At 39.0% G+C, this 28000-nt stretch overlaps 1 protein-coding gene and 2 long non-coding RNA genes across 4 annotated transcripts in view; 1 reads left to right on the forward strand and 2 right to left on the reverse strand.

The window, feature by feature from the left end:
• LOC115271075 (uncharacterized) overlaps positions 1-28000 on the forward strand; it is a 318130-nt gene that overhangs the window by 119196 nt on the left and 170934 nt on the right. The window lies entirely within an intron of this gene.
• LOC134292207 (uncharacterized) lies at positions 266-28000 on the reverse strand. Its single transcript, XR_009999523.1, has 3 exons — positions 26398-28000; positions 678-958; positions 266-601 (listed from the first exon to the last, which is right to left on the reverse strand). It is a non-coding gene; the product is annotated as an uncharacterized LOC134292207 (long non-coding RNA).
• Positions 18743-26390, reverse strand: LOC134292208 (uncharacterized). The gene is made up of 2 exons (XR_009999524.1): positions 19716-26390; positions 18743-19637 (listed from the first exon to the last, which is right to left on the reverse strand). It is a non-coding gene; the product is annotated as an uncharacterized LOC134292208 (long non-coding RNA).

Raw genomic sequence — 28000 nt, forward strand, 5'->3', positions numbered from 1 at the left:
CGGATAACCACCCCTCGTTTCCGGAGTGCACACTCCCGGATGCGGATTCTAACCGCGCCGCATTGATGATAGGCTAATACTTGAAAACAAGTCCATTAGAGGCAACAATAGCCACTTGCACGACTTGCACCCCCTGTGGTGAGATTTTCTGCTCTGTCTTAGAAGGATTTTCCAGATGATGAGGAAGAGCGGGGTAAAATGTGATCAAACTCGCGCGTACTGTGAGTGTCCGTCCATCAGTTCGCCAAATCCAAACAGTGCCAAAAACAGTGCTGTATAATTTTACTTTTATTAAAAAGTTGCCATTTCTCAAAACAAATGAAAACAAAAACAAAAGTAAAAAAAACAGAACACTTTAAAATGGATACTAACGTTGATTGAAGCATTTCAATTACAGGCATTATCCAAAATAGTTAGTTGAGTATTTCGACTCCTCAATTATAAAACTAAGTAACTTAGTCGGAGCGAACCTGGTGTTATGGTTAAAGCACGTGACTATCACGCCGAGGAACTGGGATCGAATCCCACTCCCGACAAACTCACAAAATGTGAGTTCTGCCTTCGGAAGGGAAGTAAAGCGTGGGTCCCGAGATGAACTAGCCTGGGGATAAAAAATCTCGTTAATAAAGATAAAAAAGTATCTTTGAGCCTTTTCCATTGAATTAGGAGGAGTATACCTTGTAGCTTGTGACTCTTATCCAGTCCTGATAGTACACCACGGTCTTTGTCGGTCTTGGGCGATCCATCTCCAGTTTCTCCGAATGTTTAAGATTCCCGGGTCTCATTCAACAGCGTGGAGCCAGCGTGTTCGTGACTGTGGCCCAGACAACCAGAAGTCGTATAAGGATACATGCAGTACATCGTATTAAGTACTATTTTATGTTACTATCGCATAAGTAGTAGGGAGGGACAATTGTCATCGCATATGATGTTGCTTTTTGAGCTTATTACGTTCTATCTGGAAAAGTCAAATAAGAATACAAATCAGCTTTCATAAGGTATGACTACATCGTAATAAATGATAGGTATTCTTATGTTTTATTGCGATGACTCATTTGCAAAAACATGATGGCGGAATCGCAATATGTCAAATGAATTCACATAATTGCGTAGGGAATCGTGCCACTTGGGCGGTGGCTTCTATATTCGTCTGTTTTCCACTATAACTCAGTCAAACTTGAACCAATTGACACAACTTTTGGAATGTGGTGAGATAGGTATAGTATCTACCCGTGTACAACATTTCAAGTCAATTGGTTCAAAATTGATTGAGTTATAGCGGAAAACAGACGAATATAGAAGCCACCGCCCAAGTGGCGCGATACCCTACTGCTTATCTTCACTTGGATTTTTTTTCTGATTATGCCAGTAGAAATGTCATATATGTAAAAATAAACTCGTTAAAATGTGCATTCCAACTCGCATAATCTAGAATGGTGTCCGGCCATTTGGCCGAACGCCGTTTGGCCGAATGCCATCTGGCCGAATGGTCGTTTGGCCGAATTATGTTCAAAAGAATTCAGAGGAAGTTTTTGACATTCCAACTATCAATATGATCATCAGAAATATTTCCTACTTTTAATCATAGGCTTTTCTTTCTAGTTTTGACATTCAGGGATGAATTGGCGTTGAACCTGTCAATATTTTATCAAAGATTTTTCCTTCTTTGAATCATAGGCTGTTCTTTTCGAGTTATACTTATGCGAGGAATAGTGACATGGTCACTTAAGTTCATCATTTATTTTCGGCCAAACGGCATTCGGCCAAGTGGCATTCGGCCAAATGACCCTTTTGGCCAAATTACCTTTTCGGCCAAATGGCGTTCGGCCAAACGGCATTCGGCCAAATGGCGTTCGGCCAAATGACCCGGAACCGATTTACCCTAGCTGGTGTTGAAACCATCGACAAACCGACGTGAAACTCTGTTTCAAAGATAGGCAAGAAATTTGAATCTCAAACCATTCGAAAATCGTAATTTGTTCTGTCGTTTTCGTCTTTTGACAAAAGAAACCTCGAAGAAGTTGTCATAAAACAGCGTAAAAATGTCCAGCTGATTGATGTTAACATCATATGCACTCTTATTTCAATCTCACCAATAGAAGATACAATCAACCATGCAATGGAGCTATTTAAAAAATTTCTTCGATGTGAAGCAAAATAATCATTAAGTCCCAGATAAAATATTCCAGACAACGAAATTTATTTTTATTGCGCAAAACATTGAATGAAGGTTATTACTTCGAAATGAGTAAAATAATTTGACAAGGTGAATCTCCTGCACGCACACACACATAAAAAGGGAGCTGTGTAAATCATCACACAGCTGAAGCTAGTGATTAATAGGAGAACTTCCCGAGCAAAGACGGATAACAAAGTGATATCACTTTGATAATAAACTGTGTTTTCAGTGTTATCATTTTGTTGTTTCTGTTATCATCTTTTTCAAAAATGATAATAAGATGATAACAAATTTAGTTATCGAGAATTTCTATCTATCGCGATAACTTAAAAATACTAAATGATAACAAAATATGTTATCGGTTTTCGAACGCATATTTCAAAGATTTCACAAAACTGAAAGTCTGATGAAGCTCGATTCTAAAAATAGATTCTGCTTTCCACCTTCAATGCGGCTATAGTACGAAAACGTAGCCTTTTATTACTCTCACTCTCAATGAGTCCCGTTGGTATAGGGGCTGTCGGCTGCGACCGACAATCATTCGATCAGGGTTCAAGACCCACCTGGGCGCAAAAGTTGAAAACATTGGATGTAAATTATAAGAGACATTTTTCAATAGGTGACGAAGTCGGTAAAGTAGATTTTTACTATTTTGGTCGGTAAAATAGCTCTGAATGATAACTAATTGATAACAAAACCAGTTATCAATCAGCTGTATTTTTTGAAAAAGTTGCTTAAGCTGGCACGTCGGTTTGTCGATGTTGAATCTGCCAATATTTTATCAAAGATTTTTCCTTCTTTGAATTATAGGTTGTTCTTTCGAGTTATACTGATGTGGAAAACAGTGGTATGACCAGATCACTTAAGTGCATCCATTCTTTTCACGGCCAAACGGCATTAGGCCAAATGACCCGGAACCGATTTGCATCTTAAGGCTCAAGCATTCGTTATCATTTTTCGGAAATTAAAAAGCGTTTTTTCGCTGTAAATCACAACAATGGTCATGAAAATGTATTCACTGTATTCCGTTCCTCATGTTGAATACAGTGAATACATTTTCGATGCAAACATTTCAGATTTGAACGAAAAAAACTGCTTTCAAATGTTTGATGATGACGATAATTTAAATGACAAATTGTTCCACGTTAATCATTTTAGATTGCGTAGGTGGCTGACGAATAGGCAGACGAAGCGGTACACAGACGAATAGCACGACTTTCTAATTCGTTAAAGAATTCTACTGCACTGTAATCACAATCCGCTGTTTTGAGAGACTTTAGTAAATTTATTGATTCAATTTCACATACACTTGCATCGCTGGGTGAGATCGAGATCGACTAGTCCACCGTAAAATTTAGCTATAAAGCTATTGATGATCTGCATTAGGCCATGGACAATCCACCCAGCAAGGTAGAGCCGGTTGCATACATATTTGAATTTGCAGCGTATGTTGAAAGCAGTCCAACATCAGAAAATGACCATGTAAGACCAGATTGGTTGTAGTCCCCGAATTGGGTTTTTAAATTAAGAAAAAAGTATTGATTTTTTGATTTTATACGAAAGAGCACCTTTTTCTGAGCCACTATGATTTTTTTTCAGATTTTTAAAACTTTACTTTGGTACCTAAAATTGATTTCAAAGTTTTTTTTTTTTAAACCACCTTTTGACAGCTGGGCAACTGTTGGACAGCTCTGCCCAGTACAAAATGCGACAAGGGGTGATTCGACAAATATCTCCCATACAAACTTCAAACTGATTTTTAAATAGGTTCCCGGGCACCGAAATTCATGAAAATTTGGATTTGGGTTCAGTTTGGCATGGAGATTCAGAATATGGGATTATCTTAACATCGCAAAAGAAGCCAATTGCAGAATTTGATATGATAGTTTCATGAAAATAATTGCCTCTGATGAACTAATGTGGTTATTGATGTCGAAGAGGTTGAATTGTTGGTCTGGTAGTTAATACATGACGTCAATGTAAATGCTATCTGAACCCTGAACTGCAGGCTCATCTATGCTGATGATCTGAAAATTTATTTGGTAATCCGATCGTTAGAAGACTGTCATCGTTTGCAAAATTTTCTCGATCAGTTCGTTGAGTGGTGCCACCTGAATAAATTAACTGTTAGCATTCCGAAGTGCTCCGTTATGTCATACCATCGTTTGAAACATCCGTTTCGGTTTGATTACCATATCAATGGAACCACTCTTCAGCGGGTGGAAGAAGTAACGGATTTAGGAGTGACCCTGGATCCCAAATTGACGTTCAACAAGCACTATTCATCGATAATAGCTAAGGCTAATCGTCAGTTGGGCTTCATTGCTAAAATCGCCAAGGACTTCACTGATCCTCACTGCTTGAAGTCATTGTACTGTGCGCTGGTACGACCGATTCTCGAAATCGCATCTGTTGTTTGGACTCCAAATGATGTTACTTGGACTTTGAGAATTGAACGAGTTCAGCGAAAATTCATCCGATTGGCTCTACGACATTTACCTTGGCGTGATCCACTTAACCTTCCAGCATAACCAGCAAGATGCAGACTGCTTAGCATGGACACCCTTGCGAAAAGGCGGAAAATACAACAAGCGATGTTTGTAGCTAAACTGCTGATGAATGACATTGATTCACCTCGTTTGCTGTCAATGCTGGACATTCGTGCTCCACAACGATCTCTACGGAATTGGTCATTACTACAGTGCAGGTTTCACCAAACTACGTACGGTTATAATGAACCGATGACATCAATGGTTCGAACGTTTACGTTAGTAGAGAGCTTTTTTGACTTTGGAGAGACATTAGAGCGTTTCAAAAATAAGATAAGTCGATCGTCTGTTTTTTAATTTGTTCTTGTGTTAATGTTAGGATTTTTATTCATTAAGACTTTGTAGTCAGATGGATTATAACAAATAAATAAATAAATAAATAAACCCAATTTGATGCTTACCCACAGTTGCTCAAGTGTATTGTTAACATTGGTAAGATCTTTGCAGCAGTACCAACGTCCCAACAAACATTTTAGATGAACAAGAGGGGAACATAAGACTCTTTAACAAACTTTACCTTAAGAAACTGTTGTTCAGCTAGTTTTGTTTCTTACGGTGTACAAACAGCTTGCCTAACAACTGAACTGAAGATCCCAGTATACTAGGGCCAAATATTTGTCTAAAAAGAAACCAAAACCCAAACATGTTGTTTGATTTGATCGTTTTTTTATTAGTGTCAAACAGATGTTTGATCTTTAGTTCATTCCTTGTTCAATATTTGACCTTGTGTACCTGAGACCTGAGTTTATACGTTCATCGAGCTAAGTCTTGGTCAGAACAATTATAGACAAGCTTGGTGGTCTAGTGGTTACCGCTTCTGATTCATATGCAGAAGGTCCTGGGTTCCGTCCCGGGCTTGTCCCTTTCTTCTTACCTTGTATTTTTCTACCTACCTTCTCTATTTTCTCTAAATTTACATCTCAAGTATATTCGTATGTTAATATCAATTACTAGAACCTGAAATGGATTGAAAAAACTGTTCCCTGCCCCCTCAACCATTCATCCCTCAACACGGGTCGCCTGACACGTTGGATTGGGGTCCCCTTTATGGTGGACTTTTACCCCCGGGACAGGGGCCCGTAGTGCTATTCTAAGCCGGCAGCTACACGGGCATACCGCCACAAGTTACGCAACTAAGGGAACTGTGACACGTCATCTTCACACGATCTATTCCTTTGCACGTGGAATCCATGCATCAATGCGTGAACGCTCTGTCAAAAATTACCATTTCCCAAAAATACTCCAACATCCCCATGACATTGTGCAGGCGCAAATGCAATAGAAGAATTCGAATGACCCCCAATTGCAGAGGCGCTAGGTGAGATGAGGAGAAAATCGTTTGTTTACATCCAAAAATTTTCGTCCTCAAAATTAACTAATATTTTGCTTTGATAGTTGCTATTTTCCATTGGTAATGGCTTCCGATATCATCATTCTTGATGCCCACGCCGACAGACATCGGATTGCCCAGCTAACTAAAAATCCGGAAGATCGCCCGCCGGAGGCATAGTAAGAGCTCCTCAAATTAATTACATAAATTGTTCGTAAGTACCTAACGGATATAAGCGCATCTGAAAGAGAATTAAATTTTCTTTCCAAAAAGTGTTAGTTTGTTTCTCTACGAGGCGGAAAAAGTGCACTTTGCCTATGCTGCGCCATGGCACTTTCTGACGGGGTCACTCTTTTCATAGGGTTCTCATTCCTGCCACCAGATAAAAGAGTGATCATTAACTTCCGTCGAATTCACCTATTTATCACTCCCCTCTTCCCCGTCCTCACATTGAACAGCAACCAGCCGTAGCAGGCGCCCTTGTTGCCTAAAAACAAAAAAGATCACCAGTACCAGCACACTGAAGATGCCTGTTAGTCCCAAGCAGCAATCTCATTGGTTCCTTGGTGTGAGTGTAGCTGGTCTGGCGATACTCGAATAGAAACTTCGAGCGGTCAATGTAGATCAAGCTCATGCCTCGATCAAAACAATTATGTCTTGGTGAGATTCCGAAGCGGTTAGCACGACCTTAGTTTACCGGTCAGACTAAGGCCTGCGTGTCCTCTGCTGTACGTAAGAGTCATCTCCAGTCTACTCAATCCAGGATTGTTTGTCTACAGTTCCGCACTCTGCGTAGAGTCCGCAGATCGTCATCCACTTGGTCGACCCACCTAGCTCGCTGCGCTTCACGTACCGGTCGGATGACTCTCGAGAACCATTTTAGTTGGGTTGCTATATCCGACATCCTGTTGACGTGACACGCCCACCGTAGTCTCCCGATTTCCGCGTTGTGGACGATGGTTATTTCTCTCAGCAGCTGATGTAGCACGTGGTTCATTCGCCTTCTCCAAGTCCCGTCTTCCATCTGCACTCCGCCGTGGAAGGTACGCAACACCTTCCATTTGAAAACTCCAAGGGCGCGTTGGTCCTCTGCACATAGGGTCCACGCGTGTGACGGCGAACTTTGTTCGATCGTAGAGTTCTGCGGAGTCCAAAGTAAGTTTGATTTCCTGCCACAATGTGTCTCTGAATTTCTCTTCTGGTGTCGTTGTCGGCGGTTTACCAGTGCGCTCAATTACACGAATTCTTCAACCGCCTCGATTTCATCATCGTCGATAGAAATTAGAGTGGCGGGCGCGGTGATTCCTCCCTGGAGCTCTTTGTCATCATGTAATTAGTCTTCGACAAATTAAAGACTAATCCGATTCGCCTGGCTTCACTCTTTAGTCGGATGTACGTTTCCGCCACGGTCTCAAATTTGCGAGCTATAATATCAATATCATCAGCGAAACCAAGCTGCTGAACAAATTTCGTGAAAATCGTTCCACATGTGTTTATTTCCACTCTTCTTTTATAACACCCTCTAAAGCAATGTTAAATAGCAAGCACGAATACGATCACCTCGCCGCAACCTTCTGCGAGATTCGAAAGGACTCGAGAGTGTTCCTGATTCTCGAATTACGCATATTACTCGATCCATCGTCGCCGCCTTAATCAATCGAATTCGTTTATCCAGGAATCCGTATTCGTGCATAATCTGCCATAGCTGGACCTGATCGATTGTATCATACGCCGATTTAAAATCGATGAACAAGTGAAGTGTGGGCGCGTTGTATTCGCGGCATTTATGCAACACCTGACGGATGGCAATCATCTGATCCGTTGAAGAGCGTTCACCCATAAAATCAGGCTGGATTGCCCCACGAACTCTCTTGTAATCGGTGATGGACGGCGGCATAAAATTTGAAAGAGTATCTTGTAGGTAGCGCTCAGTAGTGTGATTGCGCGATAGTTCCCGCAATCCAACTTGTCGCCCTTTTGTAGATGGGTCACACGATACCTTCCGTCCATTCCTCCGGTAATACTTCCTCTTCCCAAATATTGGTAATGACCCAGTGTAGTTCTCAGTGCTTCTCCACCGTAGTTCAGTAACTTGCTTGGTAGTTGATCTGCTCCAGCGGCTTTGTTGTTTTTCAACTGGCTAACCAAAATACATGAACTGCGTTACTTGTAGACTTTGAAGAAATTCTTCAATTTCAGATCCTTAAGTAACGACTGACGCTCTTCCCCAACAACACATTTCACCCCAAATCCCTCCAGTCAGCTTTCTTTATTGTGTCGTCTGCATCGAATGGCATCGTGGTCTTCCCTCCCCTTGTTGCAGTCAGTCAGTCAGTGGGGCATAAACGATTGCGTTTTCCGCGCCAGTAGATCCGCAAATTGATTCCAAATGCTTTCGCTTTTTTTCCTGTAGGTATCTATTTCTTCTCTTTTACCAATGACGAATCGACATCACATCATCGCTCAAGAAGGGTGAATTTGGTCTAATAGTGGTGGGCATGCAGTTTTTCGTGGTTTCGTGCCAAAGCCGTCCGTGTGATGAGATGAATCGTGCGGTGCAGTGTTTCCGATTTGTTGCTATCATGTTGATGTTGCTTTGCTGTGTCAATCTGTGCCAGGGGGATTGACTTAATGGATTTGTTTTTCAATTGAAAGTGGATTTCGAACAAGCGAAGCAGATCGGACGGATTGGCTTGGCAGATGATTAGGGTAGGGCGGGGCAAGATGAGCACCCTAAGGATCACGTTGAATTTAAAGAAAGTGAACACAATTTTTCAGGGTAACTCTCAGTAGTTCTTTTCTATATCATGTTTTCTATCACCCATAAACATGGCAGGGTTCAAAATTCACAATAAGGATGATTTATTTGACTAAACAAAAAAGATGTTTTATGGTCAGTTCGAACATGCTGCGGGGCAAGACGAGCACCCCTACGGGGCAAGAAGAGCACTTCATTAAAAACCCAATATTTTAACTATAAATTGGCCATACAGTGATTGATATAGCAAATCTTGTTCATAGCTATGGTATCACGTTCCAAAATTATCAGTTTCTTTCTCGATTATTAAAAAAAATGCGTTTTTATAATACTTTATACGAAATGACCCGATTATTAAGCGGAAGTCAATGAACGATTATTAAGTAGCTTATTTTTTACAAATTTACGCAACCAAATAGTTACAGAGGATACGGAAACCTGTGTTTGGCACTATTGAGTGGATTACAATAACTTCAAACTATTTTCTGTACTCCCATCAGGGGTGCTCAAATTGCCCCAATACAGAGAAATAACTAAAATTGAATAAATTTTAATGTTTGTTGTTAGAAAATATTTTCTAATATAACTTAAAATGCTTTGTAGTATGCTAGTAATGTTGGCTGATAACCAGAATTTTGGTAAAAATTTTATTCTGACGTAAAAACCTTATTTTATTTTGACGATTTCTTATAAGAAAATGCTAAAAATCCATGTTATTCATTAATTTGACGATATTTTTCAATTCGTTCATTATGAAGTGTCTTGTTTTAGGTTTACAAACAGGATGAACTTTATTCTAACGGATTATGATGTTGTTTGGACAAAATTCTTCATAAAAGTAGCAAAACGGAGGGGTGCTCATCTTGCCCCGGGTGGCCATCTTGCCCCGTCCTACCCTATGTTTCGAGATGATTATGTTGTACGGTCTTAGCGCTGACCTGAGTGTGGATTGAGCGGCAATGAGCATTTTTGGCAAACTGCCATTGTGTTGGGGGAGTGGCAAGGCGGGTGGACGGATTGATGCGATTAAACGGTTACATAAGTGGTAATCTGATTGCAATTAGATTTGTTGGATGTTTTCGTTCAATAATGGAAGACGATGCAGTTGCGACAGATGCAATTATGGTTGATACTTAATGGTGAGAAAATAATTCTCAAAAAATTGTAATGTATTGGCCCCAAATGTACCACCCGTAGTTGCTACTGCAATATCGCCAGAACAGCAACACTCAAAGAGAACAAATGAGAAAACTACTAGGGATTAACAGGCATTTTCAGTGTATAGGTGTTGGTGATCAATTTTAGGAAAGAATGGCACCTGCCAAACCTGACTGGAAATCAATGTGAAGTAGGGGAAAGTGATGATGCAATCGCTCGTCCATGGCAGACTGCCTCTCAAATTAATGTTCTACAGGAGAGAAGGAAGTCAAATATATTTTAATTTAAAAAGGACCGTACGCGGAATAGCTGGATGGGCCCACATATCTCTATTGCTACCCGAGCAGGAGAAAATAGCTGAAGAATACCAAACTCATGTACGGAAACTCCAATACCTACAACTTGACTGAGGTATCAAGAAGCCCTGCATAAAAGGTAAAACACCTAAAATAATAACTGATGTATATTCTGTGCATAACACGTGAATAATGACATCAGGTATTGTATGACCTAAATAATAATCAGCGATTTTCCATAAATAGTGATTTTTCCATAATTGCATAATACCTCAAGCAGTCCTCAACACCAAACCAAACCAAAAGCTCATTGAGGTATTTTATCAATACCTACAAAATACCAAAATAAGTTACTTCCAATACCTGGGTAACCGATCATCTCATTTTGGTATGATACCTGACTTTGGTACAGAGATGCCAGATGTACAGATTTTTCTGTATTATACAGATTTTTGACCTTCTATACAGACAAGATACAGAGTACAGAAAAATGCAGATTTTTGAAACTGAATACAGATTTCTCCAGAAAGCATAAAATTTGAAGTTATTTTTAATAGTATTAATACAAACTTTATAAAATGCGGCTAAACTAAAAAGAATTCATAAAAATTTGTTCATTTTCACACATTTTTTAGAAAAATAAATACTAATAAAAATTAAAAACCGTCCACATTTTATTTAGTTTCTATTGAAATCTAAGACTCTCGGTGTCTGTTATACCCTTAAATACGGCGATACAGAAAAATCTGTATTGATACAGATTTTTGATGAAAATAATCTGGCATCTCTGCTTTGGTATGCTGCATTTATGTGTCAGTCAGTGCTGAAAATTTCATTTCGTCATATCTAAATTCTATCACCTACAGCTCATTTTAGAAGCTGAACCTGTGAAAATGATATATGATAAACTTGTGCGGCTAGACCAGTTCTGCAAGAAAGTCACGGAAAACCTGCAATTTTTCAAATATTTAAGGTAAATGTCACGGACTATCTTTGAAAAATGCCAAATGATATTCACCGTGAATATCATTGGCATTTTCCGAAGGTAGTCCGTGACATTTAACTTAAATATTCGAAACATTGTGGGTTTTCCGTGACTTTCTTGCAGAACTGGTCTAGCTGCACAAGTTTTTCATATACCATATTCTCAGGTTTAGCTTCTAAAATGATCTGTAGGTGATTGAATTTAGATATGACGAAATGAATTTTTCAGCACTGGCAGTTATTTGCTCCTGCTCGGGTAACATTGCATTTATTCAACCTACATCTCTGTTGTCAACAGTGACGATGTTAAGAAGATTGAAATTTTCTACGATTAATTTTATAATGCGATTACAATTCGTTAATGTCAGTAAGCATAAATTTATCGATACATTTGGTTGAAGCCCCATTATTCACAGTTTTGTGCGTTTCTCAAGAAAGACTTAACGCCTAGTGATGATGACAGCGCAAAACTTTTTTCCACTTGCTCATTTCATCGAACACCGTTGTGCGTAAGCCCCACACAAAAAAAAACCCAACTGCCTGGTAACTGCTGATCCCGAATTCTCCGATCGACCCGATGTGGAACTGTCGGTAACAAAATCGGACCTATCAAACCATATTAGTCCGAATGGGCGCGCTTCCTAGTCATAAATTTTAATCTATGACTAGGATAATCGAGTTAAGCCAGCCCATCAAAACCCGCCTCGCCAAATGTGCAAAATTGGACTATCAACGGCGCAGCAGCGCACGCACGCAGTTTCAGCACCGCCTCAGTCTCAGTCCGATCAAATTCCGTTGCGTACGAAAAGAAGAATCAAGACGCGACCGGGGTTCACCCAACCAACTTGCAGATGATGATGATGACGGTGATTGGGCACACTTTTGGTCTCATCTTACGACGATCAAGTTGGTCGGACCGACGACGAGCGCGTGATTGGTCGCCTCTTCTTTATCTTTCGGTGTGCGTTCGAGGTCGGGGTTGGTATTTGAAAATTAAATTATATGCTATTAACTTTAATTGCGGTACATTTATATTAACTCTAAATGAAATGTGTCTGCCGTTGTTCTCCGCGCCGTGTTGCCTCCCTTTCCTAAATGGGGATGATTTGAGATCGTTTGCGAACGGGTTTATGCAGGGGAATAAGATATCGGACCTAATCCGGGCAGAAGCTTCTGGGATTAGCACGTGCATTAAACTACAGTACTGGTCAACTGAAAGGAGTTGGAAAAACTTGAAAATTAGAAAACATAATGTTGATTAATTGGCATATTGAGAGATGGAATTGTGAAAAAAAAACGCGTTCTGGTGGGATTCGAACCCACGACTCCGTATTCGCTAGAGGAGCTTTAGCCAACTAAGCCACAGAACAGGTAACGGTTCTGCGGAATAGAAACCCAAACTGACTCCGAGCCCACACCATGAATACTCCTATTTTCACAATTCCATCATTCTTTCGGCTTAGATGCCAACCTATCAACACGCTTGCTGTTGTGCCTTCTACTTACAGCAAACGTTCGATAACTGCAACAATTGCAACATGTTTACGTTTCATTTGACGAATGAAATTCGATAACTGCAACAACTGACAGACGGCAAAAAACTGGCAGGGATGAAAACACTCACTTCGAAAGAGTTGCACTCACTTGCTATTTTCTCAGCTCAGAAGCATGCAATCCAGAGCGTTCATGATTAATAAAAATTTTAATCATGATCAATCATTGATGATTAAAATTCCAATTTCGGTGATTATTGATTATGATTAATGAATAATTTGATTTTTGGGATGATTAATGATTATGATTAATGGTTAAAACTAATTTTAACTGTGATTATTGATTATGATTATTGATTAAAAATGGCTCATTGATTAAAAATCATGATTAATCATGATTAATCAATCACAAAAAAACTGGAAATGATTAAAATATATTTGTTGTTCAAAATATTTTTGAAGTTCCAAAAGTAAAAGGTAACTCTGTCTGGGAGATTTTTATGAAAATAATCATATAATATATAATTTGGAACAGCATTTGAACCAATTCAAATTGGATCATGTATTTTATATGGTGAATCATTTATGGTGATGAATGATTAATGATTGATTAATGTTTTTTCTTATGATTATGATTACTGATTAATGATTAAATTGTGAAATCAGTGTGATTAAGATTAATGATTAATGATTAAATGAGATTTTTTTGTGATTATGATTAATGATTTTTGATTAATCTTAATCATTAATCATTAATCATGATTAAATTTATGATTAATCATTAACGCTCTGATGCAATCAAGAAACGGGTCGCATATGAATCCCAACGTCGTGACAGAGCTGTGAAAGCGACTCTCCACGAGGTGAGTATAATTAACATTCACCTCGTGGAGAGTTGCTTTCGCAGCTTCTTCACGACATCGGTATGCATGTGCGACCCCTATTGTATTCGGCAAACTTTTAGACAAAATCACAAGGCAAATACATCGTTTTCTGATTGCACGCTTCTGAGCTGAGAAAACAACAAGTGAGTGTAACTCTTTCGAAGTGAGTGTTCCCATCCCTGCCTGTTGCTGCAGAATTCAGCCAATGTGCATACGGAAAACATCTCACTGCAACAAAAGTGCATACGAAAAACATCGCATCGCTGTTGAAATTTCCTTTTGACGGATAGCGGTGTGATAACTGCAAAATTGTTGCACTTAGCGGACTTTCAGTTAAAAAGAATTGCAGTTAAAGCGTTTGCACCGAGCGAACGTCTACTGTATACAAGTGATTATAATTATAATAATTATTAAAGTGCCGGTCAAGCGTGCCGGAGTCGTGGGTTTGAATCCAAACAGAGCGCGATTTTTTCACAATTTCATCTCTCAATTTCCCAATTAATTCGGCTTCGTGGCCGTGCGGTTAGCGGCGGCAGTCGTCTAGGCGTATCGTAAGCCTCGGAGTGTGGGTTCGATTCCCGCTCCAGTCGGTGGAAACTTTTCGTCAAACGAAAAATTCATCACTGGGCCACTGGGTGTTTTGTGTGTTGTCCGTTGTCTAGTGTAAGTAATGTGTTCAGTCTGTGCAGCCTCTGGCTGAAGACGGTGTAAATTGTCTTTTAATTAACATTCTGTGTCTTCTAATTTTTAAGTTTTTCCCAGTACGTCAAGTCGTACCAGCAAATTGATACAAGCCTGTAAAGGGCAACATAGACATGTGAAACAAGCTCAATGGGACAACGGCAGAGAAGAGTTGGCATAGCTGAACACTAGCACAAATTGGGTTTTAGTTGCAAATATGAGTATTTATATCTATTGTTAATGCAAATTTTGCAAAATTTGTATACTCACATAAAAGAACCGGAGTGTTAAATGCGTGAGTATTCAGTAAGACCATGCTGATTGTGACGGGTTTGATTCCCGGTCTGTCTAGGATGAATTTCCTTAACTTTTTTGGCCTTAGGGTATCTTCGTGCTGTGGAAGTGCTCATAAAATTTTAAAGAAAAGAATATATGCAAAGTGATTAACTGCTTACTTATTCCAAGTTTCTGCGCCTTTGTTCATATAATAAGCATTTGCTCTGCCATTTTTTTAACTGTACAGTATTATAATACTGTAAGAAAAAACTTGATATTGAAAAATATTTACTTCATCCTCCAGAATATGATGGAATTGCCTATATGATTTTTTAAATCTGTATGCAAATTGTTTAAACTTGGAATTCGTATGCTCTTCTGGACTCAAATCACATGAAAAAAAAACCGCTAGGTTTGATACCAAAAATGTTGAGATCAAGAGGTAACGCGAACGCCTCAAAGTTGAATTTTTTGGGTTTTTAAAAAGATTTATTTACCAAGGCTTTCACTTTTACTTTCAAACATTTTCACTTGCTGAAAAAATTTAAATTGGTCAAATAGTTGAAAAGCTTTGAGCATCAAATTTCTTATTATTTTTCTGAGAGAAAAGAAAAATATCTTAAAAAACCATATTTTGCGTTATTTTGAAAAAAAATTGGTCTAACTTCGAGGCATTTTCGCCACCTCTTAATCTCAACATTTCTGACTCAAATTCGGTTGTTTTTCTTTTTATCTGATTTAAATCTAAAGAGCATACGAACTCCAGGGTTCAACAACTTTTGTAAAATAGGCTGCATCCTAATGCGCTTTCACAAACATATGACTCTTGTGAACATTTAAATTGTATGTGCTTCTAACATAACTTTATAAAAAAGTTACCTTTGTGGGATTTTCTATTAGGTGTGTCTTCATACGTAAGAAAAAATCTAAGAGAAAGGAACTTCATCTTTTTGGAAATTTCCCCTCGGCAATCCATGATAGGATTGCTGCAGAAATATATGTATACATCAGGTAAATCTCTAGATCATAATTTTCTCAACGGATTTTCAATTAGTGAATTTTAATCTTATGCTGATTTTTCACACATTTGTCTAAGGATTGTTTATAAAATTTATGCGAGATTCTATCAGAAATTCTTACAGAGGGGTTTTGAGTGAGTTAACTTTCAAGGATTCTTCCATAAAATCCTCCACGTATTTCTTCAGGAATGACTTCGAAAATCTTCCTTTCCAGCAAATTTTGTCTGGGATAGTTTATATTTTTTTTTTCAGGAATACTTTGAGAAATTCCGCCATGTATCCCTGAGAGAAATTCTTCAATTAAGAGATTTTTTCGGAAGCTTTTTCAATGGGGTTTTCATAAAATCTTTCAAACTTTTTTGCAAATATTTTTCCAGGGATTACTTCTGAATTACCTCAAAGTATTCCTCTACAAATTCGCACAAGAATTTCACGACTTGTTTAAAAAAAACTCCCTTAAGGCATTGCCTTACACATGACAAATATTTGGCCAAAAAAGCCCAACAAAAGGCAAACACAACGTGAACCATGGCCATTTTGGATAACTGATAAATATTTGGCATTACGACAAACAGTCTAATGGCCCCATTAGAAATTTTTTTTCTCAAGTTTTGGCCAAATTTTTCATTAATTTTGTTTTATTATGAATTAATTCTGTATTTTTTGTAATTATTCCAGGTAGTTTGGACAACCATGAATATTCCCACAATTTCAGTATATTTTTCCATTACAAATGATTTTGTTAAAGTTCACTTGAAGGATTTTTTTAAAGAAATTTTCAAATTAAATATAATTGTTTCTGAAGAAGTGGACCAAAAGCAAAACTTAACCCATTTTTATTATTTATTTATTTATTTATTTCGTGAATCATAACGTAGACTACATATATACTTAAGGCTGAATCTATATCCTATTGTATCTTAAAGAGTTGAAATATTTCCTTAAATTTGTTCGTGATATGGTCAAATCAATTGATACACAGTGCTGGTTGTAAAGAGACATCATTCGATTCAAAGGACTAAATTTGGCATAATATCTTCGATGATTGTTCAAAGCAAATAGATTTCTATTTCTCAATTGTCTAGTTGGAGCATAAAAATTTATACACGATAGTAGATTTGCCGAGTCAATGCGTTGCGATACAATATCATTTACAAATGAGACCATAGCAAATTCTCGGCGTTCCTTCAAGGTCTGGATATCTATAAGTAAGCATCGAGCCTTATATGAAGGCAACGGAAATGTAGTCCAGCCTAGATTGCGTAAAGCATATAAGAGAAACTGCTTTTGTTTTGATTCAATTCGTTCTTCATGTCTCTAGGGATTCCTGATACCACTAGGCCTCGGAAATATTCAGAATATCTTGCACACGGAGAAACGAAAGTACCCAAAAGTGAGTTCATTCCACCCAACTTCGAGGTTGCGTGCGGGAAGCCAATTTTGAGTTGATGGAGTCGATGTTGAAGTAGGTAGTTTGCATTTAGGCATATACGGCCAAAGAACCTAGAGTCGAAGTTCTTTTTACTCAACCGTCAGTTAAAAATACTTAACTTTCGGTACTATGTCATTTACTCAATTTTGGCTTCCCGCATCGTACTCTTAAAGTTGGGTTGTTTTGATATTCACTCTTTGACAACAACAAAGAGAGCGAATGAAAGAGGATGCAAAAAAAGAACTCAAAAGTGAGTTGAAAAATACTCAAATTTGTGTTTTCTTGATTTTCAGTGCAGGTATATTTTCTGAAACCCCTTAAGAAATTCATTCAGAAATTATTGTAGTTATTCCTCCATAACTTTGCCGAACGATTCCTTCAGAAAACCTTCCATGGATTTTTACAGAAATGCTTTCATATTCTTTTTTTAAATCTTACAGTAAGCAGGCAACACTGCCAGACGCCGCGACGGAAATTTTTCTCGCTCCGTATTTTCTAACTTTTTTCCGGTTGTTCCTAGTTTTTTTCCACATTCGTATCTATCCGGTGTTCGCGTAGGTGTGTACAACCCAACTCTAGTCTAAATCGGACGCGTTTCTATTTTTTTTTTCTCTGTGAAAAAGTAAACAGTTTGGTGTTTGCTTTTCCTAACCTGAAAATTAGACTATGTGTTAAGTGTATTGTGTACTCGTCTGCATAGTTCTACTATCACCATGGGAAAAGACCACATTTGCGGCGCATGTGGGAACAAAAATCCGCCGGCAGCAAAATCCAAAAAAGCGAAGAAAACCACGAGCATTTGCTGAATATGCTGCGACCAATGCTCTAAATGGTTTCACTCTGCGTGTGTCCGGATCAAAGATCTTCAGATTTCAAGCATCCAGCATTTCCAATACTTTTGTGAACAATGCTCAATCCGTGGGAGTCTTGTCCCTAAAGTCACTAAACTTCCTGACACAAGTGACGACCTCGAAGCCGTGAAGAAAGCGATATGTGATCTCATGTCGCGAATCGCTAAACTTCAAGCGGAGATCAAAAACGTCCAGCTATTGTAACGTTTTGCGTTCTTTTTAGTTAGTTTAATGGAATAAAACAAATAAATAGAATAAAAGTAATTTAAATTTATGTTGTATTAATGTTGACGATAAAGAAATATTTTATTTGTTCGTAAAATTGGTCCATCCCTGTTACTTATGCTCATGTATGTCGAAGCGTTTGTAAAAGCTTACGTGATTTGAACTTTTATAGCATCATGCTAATGGCGCGTATCTACTTTCTGGCGAATTACAGTCATACTGCAAATTTGTCGCCATGCATGAAAATCGCCATGCAGAAAATGTTGGCGCGATTTTTCATAATAGTCATCTAATTCAATAGTGGGACTTTTGAAAAGCGGCACAGTTTCTTAGCGCAACGATTGCTTCAAATCGATCATTTCGCTACAAGATCGGCTGGAAGACAGAAGTGCGCGAATTTAATTCGAAGTATCTACCAAGTTTGATTTTAGTTTGAGTTGAGTTTCAGTCAGTTTAATTGAAGTGAAGTTTGAAGTCTAGTTGAGTTTTTGGTGAAAGTTATTCTTCAATTTCTAAGGTAAAAGTAGTGAGTGAGTTTAAAAAGATTATAAGTGATGTTAAACGTATTTCTATGTGATTTCTTTCGTGTTTAGAGGACCGAGGTCCGCAAATTCGCGATTTCTGCAATTGATTTATTTCTCGAAGGAATTGAACTACGAAAAAAGGTAATTTATTGATAATTAAATTAAAAGTGCTTAAGATTAACATGAATTCCTGTTGGACGTGTAGCGCCTAGCGCTTTTTTCGTACGGCTGGTTTTTTCGTCGTCGTTCGGCGGTATCCTTCGCCGAATCGGGGTTTCGTAGGCGGATTGAACCGCCAGTTTCGTCCGTGAGTCATCGTTTCCGACCCGTGTGCCCAGCAAAGGCCCGCCTTTCAGAAGGCAGTCAAACGGAGGCGCGAGTGAAGTCGCTCAATCATCTCCGTAGCGAAGTATTCCCGTCGGCCGCCAATCACCGACGGTAAGGCCCTCTTACGTCATACCCCGTGGGCCGGAATCAACGAGAGCCGGTTCGTAGCAGCGTGTCGCCAATTGCACGTCTCGAACCTGGTCCGTATCCAGGAAGATAGAGGTAGCGGCATTCCCCGCTCGGTCATAGCTGGAAGCATAGTACGCGAAGCCGGGTCGCTGGGCTCTGTTTGCTCCTTTATTGACCGGAGAAAGACCATCCCGGGAATCGCTCGGCATCCGCCGAAGCTCTCTCGTTCGTCCAACAATCGGAAGCTTCCGTCCAGCCGCCACTCCCTCCGCACCGGTAGTTCGGCCATACCGCACACGGGTCCCTTTGTCGACGCTGCGCGCCAAATCGCAGCACGGACTCGTCGGCAGCCGCCATTCTGCTGTCGCCGCTGTTGATCATCGAGGTAGTCGCCATCGTTGAGTCGTCGAGCTACGCCACCCCGTCATCGAGCATCGCAACACCAAAACCTGCGCAGGTATGTGAAGAGCTTTTAGTTACATGGCCATGTTTGCTCTTTTTCCATTCCGTTACGAATTTCCCGTCCAATACGAATGAAGTTGCTAAAATAAATAGTTAAAGTTTTGAAATTAGTTCGATTCCGTTACGTTTCACATTACTTTTTGAATAAACATACTCACTACAGTCCGTTACGTTTTGATTCCGTTTTCGCTCGTATGAGTAAGCATCCCTTCCGGTTTTCCATAAGTTCTTCTAGCCTGTGAAAGAGTTGGAGTTTAGTTTGCGTTTTCGAAGAAATTCTGCCGTTATTTCCATGAACCGTTCAAAACCGTCCCTGAGTAAGAAAGTCTCTAGCAAAGTCGGGCAAAATTGAACACGACCGGTGGTCTCTCTTTGAGAGTGGCGCTTAAGCCACCGCGCTTTTAAAATTCCTCGTGAACAGTTTACGAACGGTTACACTATCCAGTCGGAAACAAATTGATCACCTGCGAAGCAAAATAAACAATATGGACCGGTTGGACAGTCAAAATACGACCCGAAATCAACTGATGAATCGACTCGAAGAAAACATCGAAATGATTGAATCAGGAGCCAAGCTAGCAAGTACCTGTTTAAACACAGTTAACGCGTGCAGACTGGCAATCAACAAAATACCATTTTCTGAAGGTGAAAATACCCGTGCCATTGTCAACAGTGTTCTACTTTTCCTCGGTGTAGATCACTTGATTGCCAATGTATCCAGCTGTTTCCGATTGAAGGTCAAGCCTTCGGAACATCAGTTCCACGATTGCGGTTATTTTCGACACAAGGGTTTCCAGAGATGTTGTCCTGCGAAATTATTTCGAACAATACAATACTGCAAATCTATCGAAGCTTCGAAATGTGCCACCACTCAAATATCGGTTCACGATTAACGAAGTCCTCTCGTTAAACACCTTTCGAATACGAAATCTGGCCATCCGTCTGGAACAGCAAAGCATCGTGAAGTCGGTCTTTGTCCGTAATGATGCTGTTTTTATACTACTTTCGGAAGGAACAAAGTATACTTCGATCGCCAACATTGGATCAAGTTCGGATAACTCCTCCGTATTCTTCGACGTTGTATCTATGAATGCATCTGTTTCCTCTTCCAACTAACAACTCCACGCAGACGCTCCACAACAACCTACCTAATGACCAGACCCGTTTTCTCAAACCTCTGTATTGGCCATCTGAACGTCAGAGGCCTGGAGCACCATATTGACGGCGTGAAGCTCCTTCTAGATAACAATAAGTGTCATATTTTCGCTGTCACTGAGACCAAACTCAAATCGTCAGCTCCGATGGGTCCCATTCGAGTGCCTGCCTTCAATTTTGTCAAACACTCCCTGCCTACCGACCGCGGGCGCGGACACAAATCTTGCGGAGGTGTAGGTTTCTATGTAAGCAAAGGACTCAAAGCTACCCTAGTCATCAAGTCATATCTTGATCCTGCCTTGCCTATCGCTCCTAGAGTCGACTATTTAGTAGTGAAAGTTGCAATAAACGAGTTAAATATCGGGGTTTGTGTCGTCTACAATCCATCTGGCTCGAATCAATACTTTAGCCAATGCTACGAAAAGCTGCTGATCGAGATGCTAGATTTCGGTTTTGACAGGATCAATGTATCTGCAGCGTTAACCACCACTAATCTATCTACTAGCACTAAATCGGATCACCGATACCTTCAACTTAACCGTCCTTCCCACCGGCCCTATAAGAATCACGGATTCAAGCACATCAACCATAGATCTCTTAATTACCGACTGCCCTCAGTTCATAAGAAAATCTACAGCCGTCACCGCGAATAACTCAGATCACGAAATAGTCTTCCTGCTAACCGACATCAGATTTCAGAAAACACCTCCACAAGTGATAGGGTAAAAAATATAATTTGGACATGTATATAATTTGGACATGCACGGCGATGTATGCCTTGTTCCGGAGAGCTAATAAAAGTAGATACTTTTCAATATCGATTATTGGATCAAATAGATCCTATTCTGATGTCTTACGTTGAAAATACGCTTAACAATTAAGAATTTACTTCAAAATTATCGAAAATGTAAATTATTTCACTAAAACCCCTCAAATGCACAGGTATGCAAGACGACGTACACTTCACAGTCACACACAATATTCACCTGAAAATCGTTGAAATAATAATTGTAAGAAATTTAAAAGACTTATTGCATTGAAACATGTCCAATAAAGAAGCATTAGGCAGCCAATCTCTTAACATTCATCTAGAACGCTTAAAATAGGTGGTGTCCAAAATACATTACACGTTTTCTACTGTAAATATATTTTGGTCATCTGACGAACTACATGGGGATGCACTGCGATTGCATACTTGGAGGCGTATTCTGTGGGTCTGGCGATATTTCCTCGATTTTAACAAAAACTGTAATAGTTATCAAAATAGATGCCTGTTAAGCGGAGAAATTTGATTATTTGTAAGAAAATATTTGTTGATTTATGCTACTTCCATGATTCAGCAGTATTCATGGCTAAACGTTGAGATAATTGCCCTGTCCAAATTATATATACCTCAGGGTGTCCAAAACATATATTCGGTGTCCAAAATGCAATTCTTACAGGCGATCGGAAATTGCGATTTTATCAGCTTAAAATGCTTTCGTTAAGGTTTTTGTCACCAGGAACGCAAAGCACAATCATATTATAAGCGTATTGGTAACTTTGCAAAATAATCAATTGCTTTCTAAGAAAGCTAGGGGACGATTTTTTCAACGTTGTCCTCAGCCTGTCCAAAATACATGAATTACCCTACGTGTAAGGAACTTCCGAAACATCGACACGTTGAGATTACAAGGTGATTTTCAGGAAAACGATTGGCAAGAGTACTACGAGTCCACCGACGTGAACACGAAAATCACGATTATATCCACCAAACTAGAGAGACTGCTGCAAGTGCATGCACCGGAAAAAAACTATCGTCGTACACGATAAGCGCACCCCATGGATCACCCCGGGAATAAAACGTGCTGTTGAACTGAAGGAGTCGGCTTTCAAACTATACTCGCGCAACCCAAACCGATGAAAAGGAGTCCCCCAATGGCAAGACTTCACCAGAAAACATGACAGAGCAAGCTCACTGATCTCTGCCGCCAAAAAACGTTACGCTGAACTTCATTTCGAACCAACTAAAAAGTTGTGGTGCAACCTGAGAAGAGAGGGAATCCACAACAACACAAAACAATGCTCGCCTTCTGCTGATGCTGACGTGGAGTTCTTTTCAGAAGGACACTATCAGCTCCAAGATAGAAATCGAAATGCATTTAGGTGAACCCTCCCATAAGACTGCGATTGGCTAAGGAGCAGTCGGGTTCAGTTTCCGTAATACAAATGTCACCGAAGTTAGCCGGAAAGTTTTTGAAATACAAACAAACGCAGCAGGAAACGACAGCATTCCAATTTCTTTCGTCAAGGCACTGTGTCCCTTCATACTCCCAGTACTTTGCCACCCTTTCAATGAGATTATACGTACACAAAGTTTCCCTGCACTCTGGAAAACCGCCATCGTTACGCCAATACCAAAAACATCTAACCCGACTCAGCCGAAGGATTGTCGCCCTATCAGCGTGCTGCCAGTTATTTCCAAGGTGTTTGAGAAGATTCTACTGAGCCAAATCTGCGATTACCCGGGTAGAGGCTAATGGCAAACAAAGGACAAAATAATAACTGGTTTTGCCATCATATCTCGTTTTGCCATTCTTCTGTTATTATGAAAAACTTAAAATGGCTAATCAATAGCAAAATATACAATCATAGCAAATCTTGTCATTGATATGTTATTCATGATTAATGTTAAATAACACATCAATTACAAAAATTACTATCATGGTAAAACTTGCAATTTAGCACCTTTTATAATGAATTGTATAAAATATCAAAACAATAACATAATTTACATTCCTGGCTAAATTTGCCATTATTTTGATATTGTGAGAAATTATTTATAAACATTAGGCACCATAACATATTTTACTCTTAATATGTATACCATTAACTATTATATTGTATATTTCAAGCATAACGGTGGCTACGTTCATCAAAGTGAATTTGATTTTTAAGTTCGTTTCGTTTTGAGTTTTTAATTTCCACAAAATAAAACTGTTTTTACATTGATGGATGAACTTAAATTTTATCGAAGAAAAAAAAAAAGAAATAGCTCATTTTACCTTTCTTCTGCTACTTTGAAATAATAACTGAATCTACCATTATTTTAAAATTGAATTTGAATAACTAAACCTACCATTATTTTGATCGCTACATAAACAGCTAAATTTGTTCTTCTTCTGTTATCAATAACTCAAGAATGTCATATTTTGTTATTCACCGATAACAGTTAATTTGGATCTTATTTTGTTATCAATATCTCAATAATAACTTATTTTGTTCTTCAATTTAATCCGCATGCTTTACCATTACTTTGTTATTACAATGGCAAAATAAGTTATTTTTATGTTTTTCTGCTACCAAAATTTTGTTATTATTTTTGTTATTTTAACTCTTATTTCAAACAAACAAATAACACATTTTGCCATTCAAACATTCTGTTTTAATGGTAAAATTTGCCATTCTTTTGCCATTAAGCTCTACCCGGGTACCTAAATGATTCTGATCATCAGCTACTAGCGCATAACCAATCTGGGTATCGTAAGGGTTTCAGTACAACCACTGCCTTGGCGAAGGTTATCCACGACGTCTACGAAAACTTCGATGAGAATAGGTGCACCGTGATGGTTTTGGTCAATTTTTCATTGGCATTCAATTGCGTCGACCATCGTATACTAAGGAACAAACTCAACGAGGAATTTCGTTTCTCACGAACCGCATGCGATCTAGTATCATCTTTCCTTGCAAATCGACGCCAGACTGTTCGTGTCGGTAACAGCCAGTCCAATATACGCGATGTTAAGGATGGAACACCACAAGGCTCCTGCTTAAGCGCCCTTCTCTTTATGCTCTACATCAATAGTCTTCCAGCTGTTCTGAAGTGCAATTATCATCTGTACGCAGATGATTTGCAGATTTACATCTCGTTAACGTAATGATCTGAAGTATTCCTTAAGTCTTGTCTGGGAAAATGTGAAATCAATTTGTTCACTGTGTTTATTATAAACAAGCATCATTTGATTTGAGGGCTTAAATTTGTTATAGAGTAAGGTGGGGCAAAAGTTCGACCCTAGTTGAAAATTCAATTTTTCTCAAAAAATCGAAGCAGATAAAAATAAATGAATACCGTGTGGTGATTCTACCATCCATCAGCTAAAATTTTGCTGGACAAAGTTACGCCAAATGTCTTCTTAATTTTGAGTTACAACACTTTTTGTATGTGTGCGTCTTAGTCGAACTCTTGCCCCACCATTGGGGCAAAAGTTCGAATCTTGTGTTTGTGGAATTTCGCTAACCGTAGCACACTTTTTTGATACTTTGGTAATAGGAATACCTAAAACCAATTAATATTTGATGTTGGAACTGGAATACACTTTAAAGTTCGATTTGGATTTTACCCAAATCAGGGTTAAATTTACTACACCAAAAATTAGAAGTTTTCCGCCAAATTCAGATAAAACAACATTTGTTTTCAACTTTGATCGAATTTTCTCACTAATTCCATCGTTTTTAGAGATCATATGTACATTTTGCGCAATTTTAGGTTTTTACCTAAAGTTGCCACATGACTCGAACTTTTGCCCCACTATGTGTAAAATATGACTTCCAAATCTTTTTTGCAAAAAGTTATACATGCTAAAGCTTCTTCAAAATATACCTAGTTACGCCCCAAAATAAAATATTGAATTCGATTTCATTACAATTCCATTCCATGCGTTGGAAGGATCATCGCATATTACAATTTTTTGATCAAAAACCAACTTTTTGTCATAACTTTTCGAAATATTGATTAATTTTCATAATTTTTGAAGTGAAAGACTCTTTTTCAAAAAGGCTTCGTTCGAACAACCTTGACACCCAAAAGTAATATTTTGAATTGAGCTCGAAAGCTTCAGAAGAAACTTTTGCCCCACTCGAACTTTTGCAACATTTTACTCTAGACAGTACGATGAAAATTAATAGAAAATAGCTCTCGATGACGCAAATATCGTGAGGGCAAGTAAAAGTTTAGTTTCGATAGGAGCTCAATAGCATCAACTCTGTACGAAATAACATTATTTACGAACGAAACTTGAGGCACAAGATGAAGTCCTGATAAAACCCCTTGGAACCCCTTAATATGATTTTATGAGAAGTTGTTCAGAGGCTAAAAATGATGACCAAAAAATTTAGTAAGACCTGTCTATATGATAAAGACGATGGTTTACGATACGATGGATATTGGAGATTGCAGATTATGCAATATAGGTTGAAGAGATTAATGGAAGCTCTTGAGTAAAAATTTTGAAATAATGCTAGGGTGACGATGGATATTATCGGCAGGTTTGTCTCTTCGTCATGGGGGGTTTTTGTGGGCCGAATTGCATGAAATTTGGTGATATAACTCAGCTTGGTTGGGAAGGATTTGAGGCCAACTCTATGACCTACAGGTTTCAAAAAACCCCCCATGACGAAGAGAACAAAACTGCCGAGAATACGTAAGTTCCCCTATATTAGAAAAATACATTCGGACCAAATCATTGGCCACCTGGGTGATCAATGCTACTCAACTTGATTTCTAAATTTGATCAGATTGGTGAATAGCTACCTACAAATTAATGGCACAACAATGGCAGTTCATCAAATTCCGAAACTATGAACAAATCAATCAAACGTGTTTGCTATTTTGACATCTATCAATCAGTGCAAACATCGGAAACAAACCTCGAACTGTCCTTCTGATGATTTAATTAAAACACCGCATTCAACGTAGCTCAGGATACCAGCGCAGCAGAATCGGCGAATTACAAAGCAGAACACCTCACAAACAGGTTTCTTGAAAAACTGCCGAAGCACACTCACCACCATCCACTCGATGACTGACTTCGCGAAACTACTTGAGTACTACTATACACGGATCGATTCGCGTTGAAGAGTCTTCACACCGTCGTCGTCGTCGGTGTGCGCTGCTGAAGTATCAATTAAGACAAGATCTCTCGTACGAGTCGTACCTGCCTCTCTGACATAGCACCGCACCGTGAGCGCGCAAGTGCGGAGAACCCATAAGATATGATCTGCTTTTGGGAAACCAGGCGCCGAAGCTAATCTGGTGCTAATTTGACACTTGGAGGATAAGAATTAGCTGTCCGTGTGGCGTGACGAGGTGATCAAACGCCGCTGCGGGAGTCCTTGGATATCCCGGATCATGGCGACGGGCGTCGTCATCGATTGATTGTCATCGGCTGGTTGATGTCGGGTCGGCGCGAAACGTCTGTCTGTCTGTCACTTTCGGACTGGATTAATGGATTTTTGACTGTGCTTAAAAGGTGTTGCCAAAGCAAATTCAATTATCTGTTCCAGGAGGTTCGAACAACTTACAATTTGTAATTGACTGATGGCGGTGGTTTGCCAAATGAATCGAAAATGGGCTGCGCATGTTTGTGATATGATCCTGTTTGCGTCCTGTTCAGTCATAAGCAGCATAGTTGTTCCATGTTACTTTTTGGCGATTCAACTTCTTATCGCTAGTTGGTATATTTTTACGTAGGAACCACGCGCTCTTGGCTAGTTTCCCTTGTTCAAAAGCTGTATGAAAGCAACATCAAGCCATTTTGTTCTTTTTCTTCAAAAGCTTATCCACAAACGATGAGGACTGAAGAGTGGGAAAGAAGCAACTTCAAGTATAGATGACAGTTCTCTTAGGTATGATAGATTCTCCTTTGCATCAGTAGTGGCAAAAAGTTTTGCACAGAGCTCAAATGTGATTCCATAACTATTTTTCATATATGAGTGGAAAAACTGGCGATCTAGCATACCTTAGAAGCTGTTAAAGAGTGAGCAGTGAAGAGTGAGGACTAAGGACTGAACAGTATAGAATTTGGAATGAGAAGTAGGAAAAAGCTGTGAGAAATAACCAGTAAAAAGTAAAGAATGTGGGGCAGTGAGGAGTGAGAAGTGCTGTAAGGAATAAGGAATATTGAAAAAAAAAACAAAGCAAGAACGAAGATTGACATGCAGAGAGGAGTGAATAGTGAGGAATTACCCCATTTAGTGGTAATCAGTGAAGAGAAAGGAGAGAGAAGTCAGTAGTGTGAAGTAAAAAGTATACAGTGAAGAGTGAGAAGTGAGTAGTGAGGAATGAGCAGTGAAAATTGAGAAGTTCGCAGAGAGCAGCATGCAATGAATAGTCTGAGGTGAACAGTGAAGGCACCCATATAGTCACAGATTTGGGTTCGATTTTAGGTCGGTCAAAAAACTTTTCGTAAAAGAAATTGCAATCGAATTTCTTGAAAGACTTTTGATGGTATAGGTGAGGAATTTTCGAACA

Source organism: Aedes albopictus, chromosome 3 (genome assembly GCF_035046485.1).
Source record: "Aedes albopictus strain Foshan chromosome 3, AalbF5, whole genome shotgun sequence".
Taxonomy (NCBI): Eukaryota; Metazoa; Arthropoda; class Insecta; order Diptera; family Culicidae; genus Aedes; species Aedes albopictus.